Source organism: Anser brachyrhynchus (assembly GCF_964034855.1).
Source record: "Anser brachyrhynchus genome assembly, chromosome: 2".
Taxonomy (NCBI): domain Eukaryota; kingdom Metazoa; phylum Chordata; class Aves; order Anseriformes; family Anatidae; genus Anser; species Anser brachyrhynchus.
In genome coordinates, this window is record NC_137695.1 from 74,217,446 (window position 1) to 74,236,125 (window position 18,680).

Genomic DNA, 18,680 nt, shown 5'->3' on the forward strand with positions numbered 1-18,680 from the left:
GTTGCTTTAGGTTCTTGCTATATGCTAGGTTGCACTCTCCAGAGAAAACTCTGTCATGGTGGAGCGCTGCTAGTTTTCACAGCCAAATTCCACTTTGGAGTTAGACCCAACAGACCTAATTTCTTTCCCTTAATGCACTCTTGAAAATAGCTTTTAACCTATCCAGAAGACATTTTTGACATCTTGAAATTTTTCACCATTTGGCATTAAGCATTGTTTCCCCTCTTCAGATGTTACTTTGTCAGACAAGGTTAGCCTACAATAGCAATCAGCCACCTCAGGACCTGGGATAATAGAAAGTGGAAAAAACCTTCTGAAGATATAATGACAAAAAGATGTCCCAGGGGAAAAAAATAATCAAAGATTTTCGTATTATTTTTCCAAGAGTTTAGTTACTAAACCACCTATACCTCAAAAACCATCCATTTGAGAAGAAAATATGACCTTACACTCTGTGTGCCTTTTATCTTGGTCATGCTTTGTGGATACTTTTATTAGATTTAACAACTGAACCTTCCCATTTCATGTCAAATATGTCACATATATTGTAAGGAAAGAAGCAACAGTATCATGACTTAGATTCTCTTTCAGCCTTTGCCGCCTATGTGCCAGCAGGTTACCCCATTCTGATTCTCCGCACGTTCATTTGGATGCCCAGCTTTACAGACCCAGCTGTCCCTCCACTGGAATGGAATTAGTCATAGTATAGGAAATTAACTATCTGTGAAAGAGATCAGAGCCTAAATCTTCCTCCCTTTGGAATTTTCAGTAAGGCTCTAGCACTAGACAAACACACTCAGTAACCACTTCGAGATTTTCTTTATAAAGATTTCCCTGTTAGGAAACTTAATGTGATGTGTATATTAAACTTTCAGTGATTACAGTGACTGCAAAATATTTGTGTTGTGAAAACCTGTAAACTAAGTAAAAACAAGAAGTGCTGGAGCTAACTAAGGTGAGGAATTGGTCTGATCCAGTAAAGAATTCTCCTACAATTTCATCAGTTCCAAGTAATTATCAGCATCTACTCACAAAATGAAAGAAACCAGAACAGTCTCTCTAAACAGTCTAATATGTAGGCCGTAACCCTTGTTTTTCCTTAAATAACTTGACTGCTACATCGAGCTACAAAACCATGTTGATTACATTGTTTAATGAGTCGACTCCAGGCCTATTAGAACATGGGAACCATGTACAGGAGCTTTTTACTCCTCTTTGGATCTATAGCAAATCATTAGATATATGAAGAATGTAAATAAAAGGGCTCTTATTAAAAATTAAAAAAAAAATAGTAATCTAGTGAGATAAGAACAGTGCAGAGCCTGTGTCTTTTCACGTGGTTGCTTTTCTGGGAGTTTACCAGAAAGTACTTAAATGAGCACATATAACCCCACAGACGCATGCAAACATACATCCATCTAAATTTACACTCTTGATTTCCAAAGCAAGTTTGCATTTCAGAGAGGTATGCCAAAGAACATTTAGCCATATTGCCACTACAACAGTATTGGAAACAACTGTGATCAATGCCTCAAAACATCCACTGTAACATTTGGCTGAAAGATTTTTGAGAAGAAAAATAAATAAATCCTTAGACACAATGGACATTTCAACAACTGTACTACGTGCAGACCTAATCATGACTTTTGACAGTAACAACATGGGCCTTCAGGTACTAGGAAATACTTGAAAGAATTCCAAAAATTGCCAGGAGAAAGATTTCTGCTCATGTTCACAACTTATTTCTGGGTTATACTCTGTACAATAGTTTTGCCTTCACTGATGTTGCATCAGGCAGTAATCAGCAAAATTTCTGGCTCATTATCTTCAGAGTTAATTTCAGTGGGTACTGCTTAATGAGCAGTGTTCATTCCCCCCATTCTTTAAGTTAAAATTGAGCATTTAAAATAAAAACTAATCTCACACTGAGACATCCCTGACAGCTCTCTCAAAGGATAAAAATCTATTGTTATGATTTGGAAAACTTGCATTTCAGGCCAATCACAATAAGAAAAGAGGGAAGAAAAAAGAAAATCTAGAAAAAAATAAAAATAAAAATATAATAAAATCAATGGCATATATTGATAGTTTTCCATCCATCTTTTCACACTTGTAACACTACAGAGTTCTTACTAGGTATCTTTCTGGCTGACAGGGAGTTAAGTGAAAAAGTTACCATCCATGGTCTGTCCCAGTTGCTCATTAACATCATCTTTCTCTGCATGTTGCTGCCTCCACAGATCCATTACCTTACTACATGCATACCTATTCCTAGTGCCAGCCAAAATGTCTAGTATCACATTGAACTTGGTTTTTAAATGCAGGTTATTAATATTAAATAATAATATTAAATCAGGTTAAGGAGAGGCAACAGGTGCAACTCTACTGTCAGACACGAGGACATTGTAACTTATTGCAAGATGTGGTGAAGAGCAGCTGAGGTAGGCTTGCAGCTGTAAGCTTTTCAACATGCTCAGCTGCAACCAAGATGGCATCTCTGGTCACAGCCTTAAAGTTTTGCAAGATGAGAGGAAGAAGTGGCATAATACCACAAACACAACAGTGATCTTTATTAGAGATTGACTATGGCTTTAAGACAAAACTTTGTCCCTCAGAACTTAAGAAAAGAACAAACCTCGGTAGTTTTCTATGTTATCTGACATTTATGGAATACCCAAGACATTAAAAATACTAAACCAGAAGAATTCTCACAGGACAGGTGTGGGCACTTAATGAAACTATATTCTTACAAGGCAAGATGTATTCTGTGAGTGGTCAGATTCATACAAGGAAGTAGCTGAAACAAAGCTCTTACCAAACCCAGTAGTATTTAGAATTTGCTACACAACCAAGAGAAGAGAGGGTTCCTTAAGGAAATGGTCCAGGCAATTTTACCTTGGGGCTTCCAAATTCTTCCCCTTCTTTGGCCATCTTACAGCTACAACAGCCTACTCCAGTGCTGCTGAGCTAGACACATGGTAAAGCCTGTGTCTAAGAGTTCATTTGTTGCCAACTCCCACAAACCCAGTGGTGAAAATCAGGTAGTGGTTTAGCCCGTTTGGATGAGTACCTAACCAAGACCAACTAGTCAATTCAAGTAAATATCGCCACAAGAAGCAGATAAATACAAATAAAGCAAATAAATAGCTATACAAGAAGCAAAAATTGTTCTGCTGCAATGAGTAAAGAAACACTGAATTCACCTTGTTTTCTCAACTCCAGACCATCGCTCTACCCAGCAGATTGTATCTCTCCTCTCCGCTTATTTCAAATAAAATTCATGTTCTGCTCATTTCACAACACCTACAAATAAAAAAAAAAAGAGGATTTTACAGAGATACCACAGGATGCAATTGTTTAATAAAGTTCCTTTTCTGTAACTGGATTAGGAGGTGTTTGCAGGCCTGGTTCTATATAGGAGATCATAAATTTCAGAAGGGAATATCAAAGGCATTTACCAAACCACATCACTGCAATGCTAACTCTGCATCTTTAACCCTTCAAATTATAAAAAACACAGGTAGTCACTAATAAAAACCAGAGACATGCTATTTTTTCTTTCTCCACTGTCAGTAATCAGTAATAAATTCAAATATATGACCCATTGTTTTCATGGAAAAGAAAGAAAAAGAGTGAAGTATTTACTTCCATAATTTGTCAGGACAGAACACCCTCTAATTTGATTTGTATGCCAGAAGAAAAATCCAAGTTACCCTCCCAATAAAAATAAAATAATAAAAAAAAAAAGAAAAAGAAAAAGAAAAAGAAAAAAAGAAAAATAAAATAAAATAAAATAAAATAAAATAAAATAAAATAAAATAAAATAAAATAAAATAAAATAAAATAAAATAAAATAAAAGGAGGGGTGAAGGGGGTCTAGAAGGCACTGAAATAACAAATGATACAGTATCCTTTCTGCTTTTAAGAAAAAGAAACATTTGACTATTTTCAAGCAGCTGGCCAGAGCTGGCAGTTGACCTCAGTTATGACTCCATCAGGTGCCATGGGATATATTCAACACTGTTTGAGAGAAGATGAAAAACAGTAGTCCATGCAAATCATAAAAGAAATTAATTTCACTAAACTGATACCAAGCATTTCCCGGCTAAGAATACATCTCACATTCCTGATAAAGAAAATTTAAAACATTAAAACTCAATGAAGAAGTCAACTTAGCACAACAATTAAAAAGTACCGTGGTTTTAAAAACACACTCCTGCAGAACTGAAAGCAGACAAACAAATAATATGGTATTATCCTTCCCAAAAAGGATCACAAGCAATCAAAAAGATGGTGTCTTTGTTAACGTAACGTACACATTGTTTTCTGTGTACATCTGCAAGAGACCTATTTTTCCACGCCACTTAGCACATGCTATGGGGATATAATATTAAGGTTGTTTGAGATTTCTCCCAAGGTTACACATTGCACTATGCATGTAGCATTTACTTAGGATTATCAAATGCAGCTGCATCAGATATTAGGAAAACATTAAACATACCCAGAAGTGAAGCAGCAGACTCAGTCCTTCAGGGTGGCTGCCTCTTCCTTTTGCTTAATGCCAGCTAGGCCCCAACTCACTGAGAAAATTACTACAGAATAATATTTACTTATAGGCCATGCTGTAAGTTAATGTCCTCAAGTGTCCTGGCACGCAGCGCGATTTCTTTTAAACTCAGGGAAATCAGAAGGAGGACTTTAAATTCTCTTCTACTAATTAAGAGGGTTATCTTTTATTAAGGTATTTTGTTAAGCACGTAAATAAGCGTTTTCTCATCGTTACTTTCTAGAATGTTCTGTTTTGTTCATCTGAATTATTTCACTGCGTGAGGCTTCTCGTTCCTTCCTTCAGATACTGTTACTGCCAAACAGATCTTTGGTCTTCTTGGTAAACAGACTCCATTTTCTGTATCTTGACCCAAAACGCATAAACATTTTGTTTCGCCCTCATAGGTTCATCATCTCCTCTGGCTTTAAGGACTTCAAATGCTATAAATCAATTGTGCTTTTGACATGAGGATAAGCAAGCACTACTTATCCTTCTTATGCCTCCAATTCTTGAAATTTCTGTTGAATAATGCTCTCACCTCCCCACAAATGCTCCTAACTCTCTACAGAAATATGTATCTCTGGAAAAAGAGGACTTGACTTCATAGTCAGTGCAAGAAAAAAAATGTATCCTCCAAGACCAAGGCATTTAACCTGTTTTAGGAACTTCAGGAGGACAGTTTTCTGTTCTGACAATTTCTCTTCCCCTGCGAAAACAGCAAAGGGAGCCTGTTTGACTGTCTCATTCTAATTTGGTTTCAACAATTACTAGAGTTTGGATAGGACATTCACATCCAAGATGACTAGAAATGAGCACAACCCATATTATATTGTCACACCAAGTACTTTTTTTTGTTTTGTGAAGTGACAAAAAATTGAAGGGTGTAAAACAACTTCAATCATTTTGTCCACCTCATTGTCCAAATGATTCTGTGAATTTACTCACATATTTTTTGAGATTGTTCTTTTCCTATTTTTTCTTCATACCTCATTACTGCTATTTCAGAATAAAATTTGTGGGTACTTTCTAATATGAACAGAACTTCATATTGTATCTTACTGTCCCTATTACAGAAGTTTTCCTTTGAAAATAGCTTTATTGTACATGTACAGCTTTCAAATAAGAAAAAAGAATATTTATTAGATTCTGTGCCTTCCCATGTCAAGACTACTAATGAAGCATATTGCTAAAGATTTAGACTTAGATTTTATACCTGTGAAATTACTACATAACTCCACAGAACTCATCACATCGTTATTTTTGAAAATAGCAAACGATAAAGTAAAAACTTACTGTAAATAGGATTGCTGACCAGAAAAAAAAAATAATAATAACAGAGGCAAAATTTAGGTTGAAAGGAACTTTCATGATCCTCCTCTTGTTTTGGGGGACTGCAAAATGGTCCAATTTCAGGTGCTGAAACAGAAGAGGGATATACCTTGTACTGCCCTGACAGCTGTGCCAGGCCAGCAGGAAGGGAGCTATCAGTGCTGCCAAGGCAGCTCTGCTGCCTCGTCTGTAATTCACTGCCCTCCAGATCTCCACGTCCTTTTCCACAGGACTGCCAGCATCTAGGGTCATGCCAAAGCAGATGCAGGACTTGGATTGAGCTGTGTATGGGTGAACAGTATTCAAATGGAGTTTTAAGACAGACAGTCCTGTCCTACGAAACTTAAACCTAAAACAGATGAGACAAGTAGATGCGGCAGGATGAAAAATAACTGTTCAAAAAAGGTGAGTAATTAAAAATGAGGACAGCTAGAAATTTTGAACAGGTTTCTGAGGGAGTATGAAGCCAAATGCAAATTTGAGAACTCCTTCTCAAGGTGTGGGAAAGATAACTGACAGACACTAATCCAGGAATGGGTGATAGAGATAAATAAAGCAATAGCATTAGAGGGATACCTGGCCATAAGGCATAAGGATAGAAGAAAGATTAAAACAGAATAAAATTATGTACAACCTTAGTCACGTAGCTCACCTCTTCATTCAGTTTTTTTTTTTTTAACCTTCATTTCTGAGATATCAATTAGGCAACATCAAAGATACCACAATCCACATAAAGTATAAAAAGGTCTTCAAAAGGAAAAGCAGTACTGCAGCCTGTCGGAGCTACCTGACAAAGAAGAGTTCGATAATCCTCTACTGCACTTGAGCAACAAGGAATGAGAAGTATAACCTTAAAATATAAGTAATGGAAAGAAATAGGTATGTGCCTGAAAGGAAATCATAAATTCATCACGCTAGGCTTTCAAAGACAAACTTTAAACAAAATGGAGGTAGCTGAAAATACCTATTCATTTTGCTTGTGAGAAAAACGAATTTCTCATGCCTTCAGGCCGTAGAGAATTATGTGGTCTTTTGAACTGAAAAAGTGCAAACTGTAGAGGATCAGACTGAATAAATGTTAAGATGCCAGTCTGACAGGGCCTTTGGGAATCTACTCAATAACAATATATTTGAGATGTCTCACACAGGAATGGTGTATTTGTTATAGTTACTTACACCTCACAGAGTAAGCTAATAATAATGAAAGACTGTGTTTATGCATGAAGGAACAGAGATGGACACAAAGGAAGTACCTGCATGAGAACACATAACAGGTATGAAAGTCACTTTAAGGTAAGATGAAAAAGAAAAAGAAAAAAATAAAAAAAAATGGTAACTGAACCATATTGTAAAAAAGATCAGTATTTTCCACTTAGTATCTTTCAAGTGTTGAAAAATTAGTTTGGTTAGTAGGGCTCTTTCCCTTAATTTATGCAAAAAAACTTGAAATGCAAGACTCATTGAGTCCTCATGGCAAGAAGCCACCTCCTTATCATGAAAAGACAGAGACAAGTAATTGGATGAAGGATTGGTTTCCTACATCTGTAAAGATAATTCCATTTATGGAATTATTATGGCTGTTGCAGATCAGACAAGGGTGGTATCCAACATCCGCAAATGAGATTTACACATCTAAAGACTTCTTGAGGAAGCTCTGGTGTCAGCTCTGCTGCAAAGACCCCTGCTTAGTGGAGTAGGATAATAATGGTAGCTGTGGAAAAGTCATAAAAAAGGTCAGTGTGATAGAAAAACAGAATATCCCAGGTTGAAAGGGACCCACAAGGATCATTGAGTCCAACTCCTGGCTCTATCCAGCACCACCCAATGGTATGCTGCTGTCACCACTTCCCTGTGGAGCCTGTTCCCATGCCCAACCTCCCTCTCAGGCAAGAACCTTTACCTAACACCCAGCCTGAACCTCCACTGACATAACTTCATGCCATTAGTGATGAGAAGGTTAATATCAACAAACCTCATCTCCATTGCAAAACTTCTTCCTGCTTTATTGGCAGAGTGCCAATAGAAAATGGAGGCCCTTGGCCTAAACAGAGTACCTCTCAGGGTGTGCTTCACTTTGGTATGCAAACGTGTTTTGCCTTGGTAAGCCAAAACTAAATGTACGATAGCTACAATTTGCAAGATCTAGTGTATTGCTCATAACATCCTAAAATGATTTATAAACACTGATTATTGGGTCTAAGCCTGTAATCCATCTCAGGAGTAAGATACCCTCTGCATAAATAGCTTACAGTATATAAAATAAAGCTGCTTACAGCATATACTGATTGATAAAACATGTACAAAAGGCCAACATAAGACCATATAACGTCTAAGGTCAAATTAAGTTCCACATTAGCTTCCACTCCTTTCTAACTCAAACCAGGGGGGGGAGAAAAAAAATCAATTTCATTATGTGGCCAACTATAAAACTAACTATACATTCTTATAAAAAGACAAGGAGGCATAAAGGAACTGACTAATTGACACCTTTTCTACAATAACCTGCAATAAGACTTCAAGAGCGGGAAAAAAAATCAGGCCTAACCATGTTCTTTTCTCATATCACACTCAAAAGAAAGGTTTAAATCTCTTTCTTAAATGACACACTTTAACTTCTTTATTGAATTCTTTATTTCATATCTTTCATCCATTTCTGTCTGCTTTTTTTTAAGCATTTGCTAAAATTACTCAGCCAAATGGTACCTGAGGTATACAAAACTTCTTTTCATTGGCATGAGAGAGAGAGAAGCTTAAAAGGACAATCATTATGTGGAGTCCATAAGCTAAGTTTTTCTGCAGACAAAATATGTTCAGCACAGTTATAGCAAGGATGGAGCAAAACTGGATTAAAACTATCAATTTAAAGTGTGTTTCTGCAACTAATCAAAGGCTATCTTCGTTCCAAATATAATGTTCTCTAACGCCTGGTATATTAGGGGCTTCACCAAAATGGAAAAAAGAACTTGGACCTCTAATGCACCTACAGCTAAAACAGAGACAGAAGTGAAAATGTAGAGTGCACAGTAGTTAATAATCATTGAAAAGTATAAAAACGTGAGACAAAACCATAGAGAGCTTGAAGACAAAAACTCAGCAAGACCAATGATTGCCGCATCATAGGCAGCAATGAAGGCCAAAGCTTCCCCACTTGAGTGATAACTGTCGAGTGTGCAGGGTCTCAGAAGGACTCCACATCCCCATTGCATCCCCCATTGCAATGCTCTGCCTAGGAGCAGGTAAGCCTTACCTATGTACTGCTTGTATCAGCCAATAAATAACTGCTGAGTACTTATAAATCCAATAAAATCCTGTTTGCAAGTCTCTGTTGATGGTAAAGTATTCAATAAAAGTGACACGGTAGAAGAAGGGTTATAGAAAGTAAAAATACAGTTTGATTAACTATCTATCAGTTTCAATTTACTAATAATGCAGTTTTTAAAATAAGAAAGTGAAGATGGCCTTTGGGTTTCATAAAGGATAAACAACTTTGCCACACAGGAAAAATCAGTTCATATTTTAAGTTTGAATGTTGATAAAAAAATTTCCAAAAACATTTAGCCTTGTTTTGAAGCTGCTTGCGTGGCAACATCAGGAGACCACAGAGAAGAGCAGGGTTTACTTTTAGGGATAATGCTCTATGTGGACATTCCAGGAACCTCATTATCAAAGGCTTTGGTGTCACATCAAGATCACCAGCAATCAACGAAGATTCTCCAGGCTGACCACCTAAAGACAACATAGACAAATCAAACCTTATGGCATTCAGTTGCTAGTTCTGTTTTTCCTGAACAAGGTGATGCCACAATGTCCAGGATCCTCCATAGACAAAAGCTGGTTTTATTTAAGAGTTCCTCTATTTACTTTATAGATATCATAAACATTCTTAAATGCTTATTAATATTTTTCAAAAGACATAAACCTGATTGTTGAAGCTGCAGGTCTGGAGGGAGTCGCATACCAAATCACATTAATTTATGAGCTTTAATTTTAATGAATAAATTAAAGTCCTGAACAAAATAGTTGCAAGATGTTCTTTAATACAAGGGTAGTATGATAAATGCACTCCCCTTTCACCTGGCTTGCAATACAAATACAAAGCACTAGAAACATCCACGTTTGGGGGCTTTTACAGAGTTAAGAAAAATACTATCCTGTTTATAAAAACAAATTTACAGCTATATATTGCAAGTAAGTATGTTCTCACACGTCCTAGAGTGTGTAACACATCCATTAAAATGAGCCACGTGAACAGGAACAATCTTGAGTTTTGCTCTGCAGGGGAGTCACAACACTCATTAAAATATAATAAGCTCCACAATGAATAGAGCAAGTGCTCATTATAACGTAATGAGTACTAATTATCACACAATGGTCCTGTGGAGTAAACTCGTTGCATTTCAAGAATGTGATACCTTTTTTGTTTAAACATAAATGGGAGCCTCTTCAGTCTCAGTTCAGAACTAGGAAACAGAGAGGCTCTTCACGTGACATAGTATATCCAACCAAACACACTACAGTAATGTAGCAACACAAGCCAAACCAACTTCAGTAGCACAGCAGGCATTAATAGCTTTTGGAAATCAGTCCTCACCCAACTTTATATAGTCTGAAACAGCTCAGGCTCATTAGTCTTCAAGTCACAATGCAAGGCTTATGAAGGCAACAAAGCTCTTCCTGCTGGGATTGCCTGAGAGGTATTTACAAACCTCCTGAATAAGCTTCTGTCTAGAAGGCTACTTTTCAAAGGCATGTAAAAATGAACATCCCTCCGGTCAGCTTTTCCATTCATCTGCCACATGGTCAAAGAAAATTTACCTAAATAAAGAGGCCCTGTCTGTCTTTCCCCACATCCAGCTTGCTGCTCCTCCCATTTTCACTGCATTAGATATGGAATTTGTCAAACTGTCATATAAAATGATTCAGTTCTCTAATCTGGCAGAAAATGAACACAGAAAAAAATATACATATACAAAATTCAGCAACTTGTTGGCTGAGTCATCTCACATAAATTCTCCTTTATGTCCTCCATGCTCTCGGGGGCCTACTTCTTCCCTAACACACATCCATCTACTGGCCCATCCTCAAGAGGCCAAGAGGTCTTCCACATTGTGTTCTTCACTCCCAGCATAAGCATGGTTGGTATTAGAACGCTGCAGTCATTTGAGCTTGATTTCAGAAAAGGGGAGGCCTTCTCCAGGCCTATATTCATAAAACAGGATTGTTCCCTCTCAACCCAGAACACTTCTGTCCCAGCTGCAAGCCAAGACCCACAGCACCCTGGCGGTCTTGGGACCTGCTCCCCAGACACAACCCACACCCTTAGCCCCCTCAGCCAATACCCAGGAAGAGGCCACTGCTGCTCAATGGCCACCTCACCTGCCCAGGGAAGGCCTACCACACGCACCGCCTCCTGGAGCAGCCCTGGGGCATGCTGTGAACCTTACCTGTACGATAGCTGGTTTGAGAATATGCAGGATAACAAATAAATCCAGTTTGTGTAGCAAACACTGCATCTAGTATGAATCAACTATAGTACTGTGAATACTTTATGGACTTCACTTGACGCTGAAAGAAGCTCAACGGGCTAGAAATGTTGAGCACCACTTGAAAATATATATTTGCTTGTGGATTGTCTTACTGCTTCCCAAAACCACTTAGAAGGGCTTCTAATGAAAAGCTACACTGGGTTTCAAAGTGTTCATTGAAAACAAATGAGTATAAGAACAAACCCTGTATTTCTTTAGCAGTTTTCTAAAAGCTAGAAGGTGGCTCACAGTTTAATTTATGTGGATGACAATTTAAAACAGAGGAAAAAAAAAAGAAAAAGACAACTGATGTCAATGCAGAAGATACAATGTTAACTGAACTGGTTATTTTACACCTTCTGCCATGCAATTACAAAAATATTTAAGATCTCTCTAGGCTGAATAGGCAAGATAGTAACTCTAAGCTCAAATTCCCTAATATGAATGCAAGAAATCATGCTTAAATGAATGGCAAATATGTAACAAATCTTCTTCATCAGCAAAGTATGCGAAAATTGCATATAATAAATGATGTTTAGCTTTTTTATGACTCCAGTAAGAAGGCTTATTATTTATTAGAAAGAACAAAATGTGAAACATAAAAGAAATAGTGATTGAGGACTGTAATCCACATGTAAATTAGCTTACTTTTTATTTTTAAATATTGGCAGTTCCCATAGGCAGTTAATAGCTGCCATGCTACGATGCTGCTCATATGCCCTAGTTTTATTTCACCTCTCCTGAAAGCCAAGATTTTATACTTAGACGAGTCAGCAGTTCCCTGGTGCTAATACTATATATCAGCATTAAAAATACCTTCTTACAGTCAAATGAAATCTTTTTCACCAGTGAGCAAACTAAAGGAACTACTTCCCTTTTAGCCTTTTTTCTTTCAAATATACACAAACACCCTCAGCATTAATAGCAATGATTTTCCTGTCCTGTCACTATTAAAGTTGTTGCTAATTGTAGGAAGGTTCTCTGCTAAAGGAACACTTGTAATTTACAAATACTATAGGATTCAGTAAGAAAGGGTCTCAGAGATGGTTTTGAATATATCAAATGCATGCCAGACTACTATGGAGATGGTCTCTTATGTCACTAATTTATTTTTTTTAGATATCTGTCACTGAGTACTACTAACAGAACAACATGACAAAGCTTGACCAAATCCTAGCCAGAAATACAAGCCTGAGAAACCCACTACCCCAATTCCAAATGTCAATTTAAGCCTCATTCAACAACTGCCCTAGAAACTATACTTACAAAGAAAAGACAGAACAAAAATATTTCATCTGGGCAAGGTATAATTATTGATAGCAAAAGGCACTTGATAGTTTCTTGGACTAAAAGATTTTCATTCACAGCTCTCCCACCCAATAGGAGTAAGACGTGAATTAAACATAATTCAAATCCAAATGTATAATTAACTTTTATAGAAAATATATTAGTCACTAGGTTAAATAATCTAATCAGAGAATATTATTCAAAATAAATCATTTAATGTAATTACAGAAACGTACAGTCCCATCTGTGAAAATAAGCAGACAGGTCAATGAATAGCTCATTGTACATGATGTGATCAGTAACTTTTACGTGTTTTTAACAGTATCAAGGGTTTTTTCTTCTTCTTCTCTTTTTCAATAATAAAATAAAATAAAATAATTTCCATTCCTTTGTATCCTCCCAAAAAGTATGTGTTTGTATGTACATCCATACATGAACCTGTAACTGCGTCTGTAAGGTCTCAACGAGTACTGATTATGAAACAGCACAACGCATAACGCACCATGAAATACCAAAAAAGAGACTCAACAAAACAGGAGTTGGTTGTTTCCAACTGGAATACCACAAGAGGAGAAGACATGCTGGGCAGCATTTACACCATCTACATCTAGGTACCTACCTGAGCTCAAGCTACCTATATCAGCAGGGAGAGGCAGGCTTCTCCACAGAAAGTTCGAACATCCAAGCAGAAGACCCCACCACAGACCATGAAGAACCTGAAGGTGGACAATTTGTGATGTCCAGTTCACAGCCACTCAGCAAAGGGGGAACAGGATGGGGACGTGGCAGACCCAAGTCCCGCTGCTGGCAGGCTTCCTAGGGAACTGCGTGCCCTTCTGTCGGCCTCACTTCTCCCACTTGCTACATCAAGGCAATGTGACTCCAGGAAAGCACCTTAAGGGTCTGGTCTTACTGACTGCGCAGTACTTCACATTCAGATAACTTTGCTGTATGTAACTGTGTATGTATATGCCAATTTTTACGGGTGCCAAACAAAACTCTGTTCCATATTACAAACTGCCCAGCTTTGGAGTTTCCAAATAAAACTGGCCAACTAGTCCCTTATTACTTAAACTACCATCATAAAACACTGTCTTGACTCTCATTTCTTCTAGTTGCCTCACTAGTTTACAGGTTCTACACCAACGACAGTGGGTTTTAAAAGGAGACTATTTCAACACAGACCAAAAAAATCTCACCAACCACTACAGTCCTATACTCAAAACACAGCCAGAACCTGAGCTAGACTGAGTATTTTTACATGAGACTGCACAAACATCCTTTAAAAACTGACCATGTAAGCACTGACCAAATTATATTGAAACCTAGGCAAGGTGGAGTTGGGATGGAAAATATGTCTGTGACCTAAATATATTCTACCTTGCAAGAATATTTATTTCAAAGAAGCAAGCAGGTTAATAAAGAGTGAGTAGTCAACCTTTTAATTTTAAAATAACACACTGTCTTTTATATGATAATAAGCCCAGCCTTAACTCTGCCCAGGTTTGAAGTAATTCCACAGGAAAAAAAAATAATATATATTTATATATATATAAATGGTAAATCTCAATAATGCAAAATAGCCATTTTTACAAACCTCAGGCAACAGTTAAATATATTTTCAGTATACAAGAACTGCAGATGTGAAAACACCATTAAATTGCTTACCTGTTACTTACAGAGAGGAAAAAAAACAAAAAAAAAAAACAGTGGTACATTGTTTAAAGCATCTCAACATCAGTAGCTTGTCTCCTGTTCTTGGAGAAAATAAATAAATAAATAAATAAATAAATAAAAATCTTGTTCTGCTAGCCTTCCTTCTCCCTTAAGGGAGACATGACTTTTTGGCTCTCACTTGATGAACTTCTTAAAAATTCTACTTCAACATTTGGATTGAATTTTCAAATTCTATGCAACTTCTTTTTGCTGGAAATGGAGAGCAAAACTGTGTTTATAATGGAAACTACCTTACAGAGTAATGGACACACTAGCACTTCGGCATTATGCTCTGCAATATTTCTTTGAAACAATACCGCACCATATTCAACTTATAGTTATTGTGCCAGTGTTCCTTTTATACCTTACAATGTGCTTCAGGGACTTATCTAAGATTGCCTATCAAGTAAATCATGAAATTAGCAGCACATCCTGATTTATCACTGGACTATACTCTCTTTAAACTAGCACACTGTTGACCAAGGAAAAGGTTTTCGATCATAATCTCAGAACAAATACTAGTGAAACTTACATGCTGGATTACATAAACCTTTGTAGACAATTTTGGGTTTTTCATATTGTTTATGTTTATGACCTTCACATATACACCTTATTCTTCCGGAAGAAGATGAACAGAATCTATTTACATTGATTTTTTCCCCTCTACATTTTCCTCCCCTTTCTGTTATGTCAGCCTCCGCCTTTATTTTACACTGCCTACAAACAAACTGTGCCACAATGGGTCATGAGGGCTGATTTAGCTTAGGCCCCTGGTAGGGCAGGTCTGCCAGAGCTAACTAGCAGTTAACTGTCTGAGCAGGAGCTCGTGTTCATCTGCATGGAAAAGATGACTCACTGGTATTTAACTGGTTTGATTCAATCTGATAGCATTGATAATTTTCAGCACTACTTACATTAACAGAAGTGTAGCTCTCAACCAGAGCAGGAGCTTCCTGCCATGGAACAGGATCTTTCATACCCTTTGAATTGCATTTATTAGACTGAGATGTCATGTGAAGTCTTCCACACGACCATCTTTAGAACTAACAACTCAATTACTTATATCTTAAATGCGTTTACTTCTAGATGTTGGTAAATTCCAAGTACTTTTCCAAGACAGTGAGTAAAGTGAAGCAGAGTTCAGAGGGAAAAAATACAAAAATTACAATTGCTTTCAAATAAAGATTGTTTCCTGAAGGGTATCATGTACATGTTATGCACCACAGGAACGTCAGTACTGGTCCATGATCAACTGTAACTCTATCCAGCACCCAGACACTTACGCACACATATTTTGGATGTTGATGACATTTATCCCAAATGTTTTATAACATTGCTTATGTTCACCAGTACTGGTTACTACAAGCTAGCACAGCATGCACCAACAAAGTGGTTGAGTTAGAGTCTCTGCATTGCAGGACAAAACCGCTACACGACAACATTTATTAATCTAGGAAGTAAAGAATTAAACTGCCTGGGGATTTAAAGTGGCTGAAGTATAGAAACTTCAGCTGACATTTTGTCTTACTAGTACTCCTATCCTGGTGAAGCTTTATGGGAGCCTCAGTACCTACAAGTGGGCCCAATTTAATTTTGGACCTCATCTGTAAGTGGTTTGGTGAGCAACACAGTGCCCCCTAAGCCATGCTCATGTACTGGATCTGCTCCTGTTTAAAGGAAAGACTGCTGTCTGACACGCTATTTCTTCTGCCTATTTTTTTAAAGAGAGCACATAAGAGAGAGTGGGTTAGCGGCTGGTTTGTTTGTTGTTGTTGTTGTTGTTGTTTTTTTTTCCTGCTTGTTTGTTTTTTACGTAGAAATGGAACAGAGTTATCTATGGGAGTCCTTAAGTAGGATGTAGGATGACTGGTAGTTTTAATTAGTTACAAAAGAAAAGTATTATGTTGTTTCCCAAGGTCCACATCTAAGAAAAGAGTCACACCTTAATTTGCATTAGGTAGCTATAAAGTACCATGTCTTCCTTTGAAGGGTCTGAAATGAAATCAAATGAAATCTGTCAAAGGCAGTAGAGTAGTTAGGAAAGCCTATGGGTTATTTCCATAAATCACTTTACCTTTAAAGCTGAGCAAAATACCAAGCATATGCCAAACTTTAAATTAATATTTCCCCTGAAGATAAACGTTTACTGTTGTCCACGAGGAGGACAATTATTGCAGAAAGAAGGCTTCAGTGTTTTCTCACAACTGTGTATGATTGACTGCAGCACAGAAGTAAAGCTCTGGAAATGGAGGATCTATGGTTAGTGTCTTGGAATGAAAAATAAAATCTGATTTTATCACCTGTGCTAACTGAAGTCATAATTTTACTTGTGTTCTCCATCATATTTCTTCTGATCATGAAAAGCTAATGGGGCATCGATGCTCGTGAAATTGGATTTCTCTCAAGCCCTAATTTGAATGATAAACTATATTATAATGTAAGAAATGCTCATACTGCTTTACAAAGATGAACTCAGGAGAAAAACATGCAGGGGTATACATTTGCTACATGTCACTGGCTTCTGTACCCTGTCCTCTTTGTATCTTGTCACTCCTGTAGGCAAAACAGAGTGTGTCACATACACACACACACACACACACACACACACAGAGGTACAGGACTATGTGAAGGCACACTGGGGAGCTCCTACCTTGCAAAAACACTCAGTTCCAGACCACTGGCAATGCAACTGGGGAAAATGGGGTGTGAACCGAAGACACATAGTGCGTTTTGGTCTTTAATAAGGATACTATGGGAGTGGACTAGGAGGCAATGGAGAGAGGATTCGTTTCTGGCTGTGCATTATTTACAGTGCCCTTTACACAAAGTAAAGTTGGGTCACTGCTGAAGCTGTGAAAAGCAGCTAAAGGTAAATCTCCAAGTCTTTTTTTTTTTTTTTTCCTTTTCCTGCAATTTCAGCCCTCAGTTATCACATAATATTAGAGATAAGGGGGGAAAAACAGAAAAAAAAAGCACCCCTGAAATTGCTCCTGATACATCAGGCTTAAAGTTCCTCACACCCAACTCCACCCGCCGTGCGATTTGCACGGCCGGGCACACGCGTGGGAGCCGGGCTCCCAAACCTGCCCGCCCCCGGTCACCGTGCAGCCGCAGCCGCACGCCAGCCCCCAAGTTACACGGCACGACCGCAGCCACCGCGCACGGACGGACGGACGGACGGACAGACAGAGCGCAGACCTCCCCGTACCTGGATGTCGCGGGTCCCCCCCGCAGCAGCGCGGCTCCCCGGCACCGCAGGGGCGCGGCGAGCGCACCGCCGGCAACTTTGTGCTCGGCGCGGCTCGGCTCGGCTCGGCTCCGGAGCCTCACCCGGCCCGCCCGGCGCCGGCAGCCAGCAGCGACTTGTGCCGGTGGTGTCGTCCTCGGAGAGCGCCCGGCCCCGGCCCCGGGTCCCCCGGAGCCACCCCCCGGCGCCGCCCCCGCTCCCCGCTCCCGCCGCTCGCCGGGGCCGCGCAGCGCGGGCACGGAGCGCGCCCGCCTCTGCCCGGCGGCTGCGGGCAGCGCCCAGGGGCCGGGGATGCTGCCGGCCGCTTGATGCCGCTCGGCTCGGCTCGGCTCGGTTCGGTTCGGCGCGCTTCCAGGTGTCCTGCCCCCGATGGAGGCCGGCTGGAGGATGCCCACCCGGGATCAGCATCCTGCCTCCAAGGGGTAACCGGGTGCCGGCCGCGTCCCGGGGGCGATGGGCACGCAGCAGGCTCGCTCCCAGCCCCCTGCCCAGGCAGGGAGCAGCCGACTGAAGAGGAGGAAGGCCGCCGGCAGCGGCCGCGTCCCGAGCGAAAAGGTGCCGCGCACAATGTATGCAATCCAGCTGGAGTGGGAAAGGAGAGGCGAGGAGAGCCATTCCGGCACGTACAGTAACGGGAAGGGAAGCTGCTACACCAGATCTCATGGATGGGAAGAGCAACGCCGGGCACTGAGATGGCCTAAACCAAAGATGGGATAAAATCCAGGGCTGGATTCTGAGAACTTCTTGAACAGAAACGCTCTTGGCTGCTCCAAAATACACGTTACATTACAAATGGTTTTGCGATCAGGGCAGGGGGCTGAAGGAAAGAGGGGAGAGGTAAGCTCCTATCAGGAACGGAGTAGCGACTGCTTCCATTTGCTATGTTCATGTCCCCCGGCCTGCAACTACAGCGCGCAGGAATCGAGGCTTCCATGTGGAGTCTCCACAATGCTCTCACCTAACTCCTGGTGGGCTCCAGTCAGCTCCCTGACAGATCTCCTGACCCAGCGATGGGCTGCTTTTATCC

The 18,680-nt window shown here is 39.5% G+C and overlaps 1 protein-coding gene across 25 annotated transcripts in view; it reads right to left on the reverse strand.

Annotated features, from left to right (window-relative positions):
* CDH18 (cadherin 18) overlaps nt 1-18,680 on the reverse strand; it is a 548,209-nt gene that overhangs the window by 245,291 nt on the left and 284,238 nt on the right. For 8 of the 25 annotated variants that reach the window (XM_080580186.1, XM_080580197.1, XM_080580179.1 and 5 more), the window contains exon 3: nt 3,204-3,303. The exons of 7 other annotated variants lie outside the window; for them this stretch is intronic. The gene's annotated coding sequence lies outside the window, so the exon portion shown is untranslated. 10 more of the 25 variants (XM_080580191.1, XM_080580203.1, XM_080580195.1 and 7 more) reach the window with 6 other exon arrangements.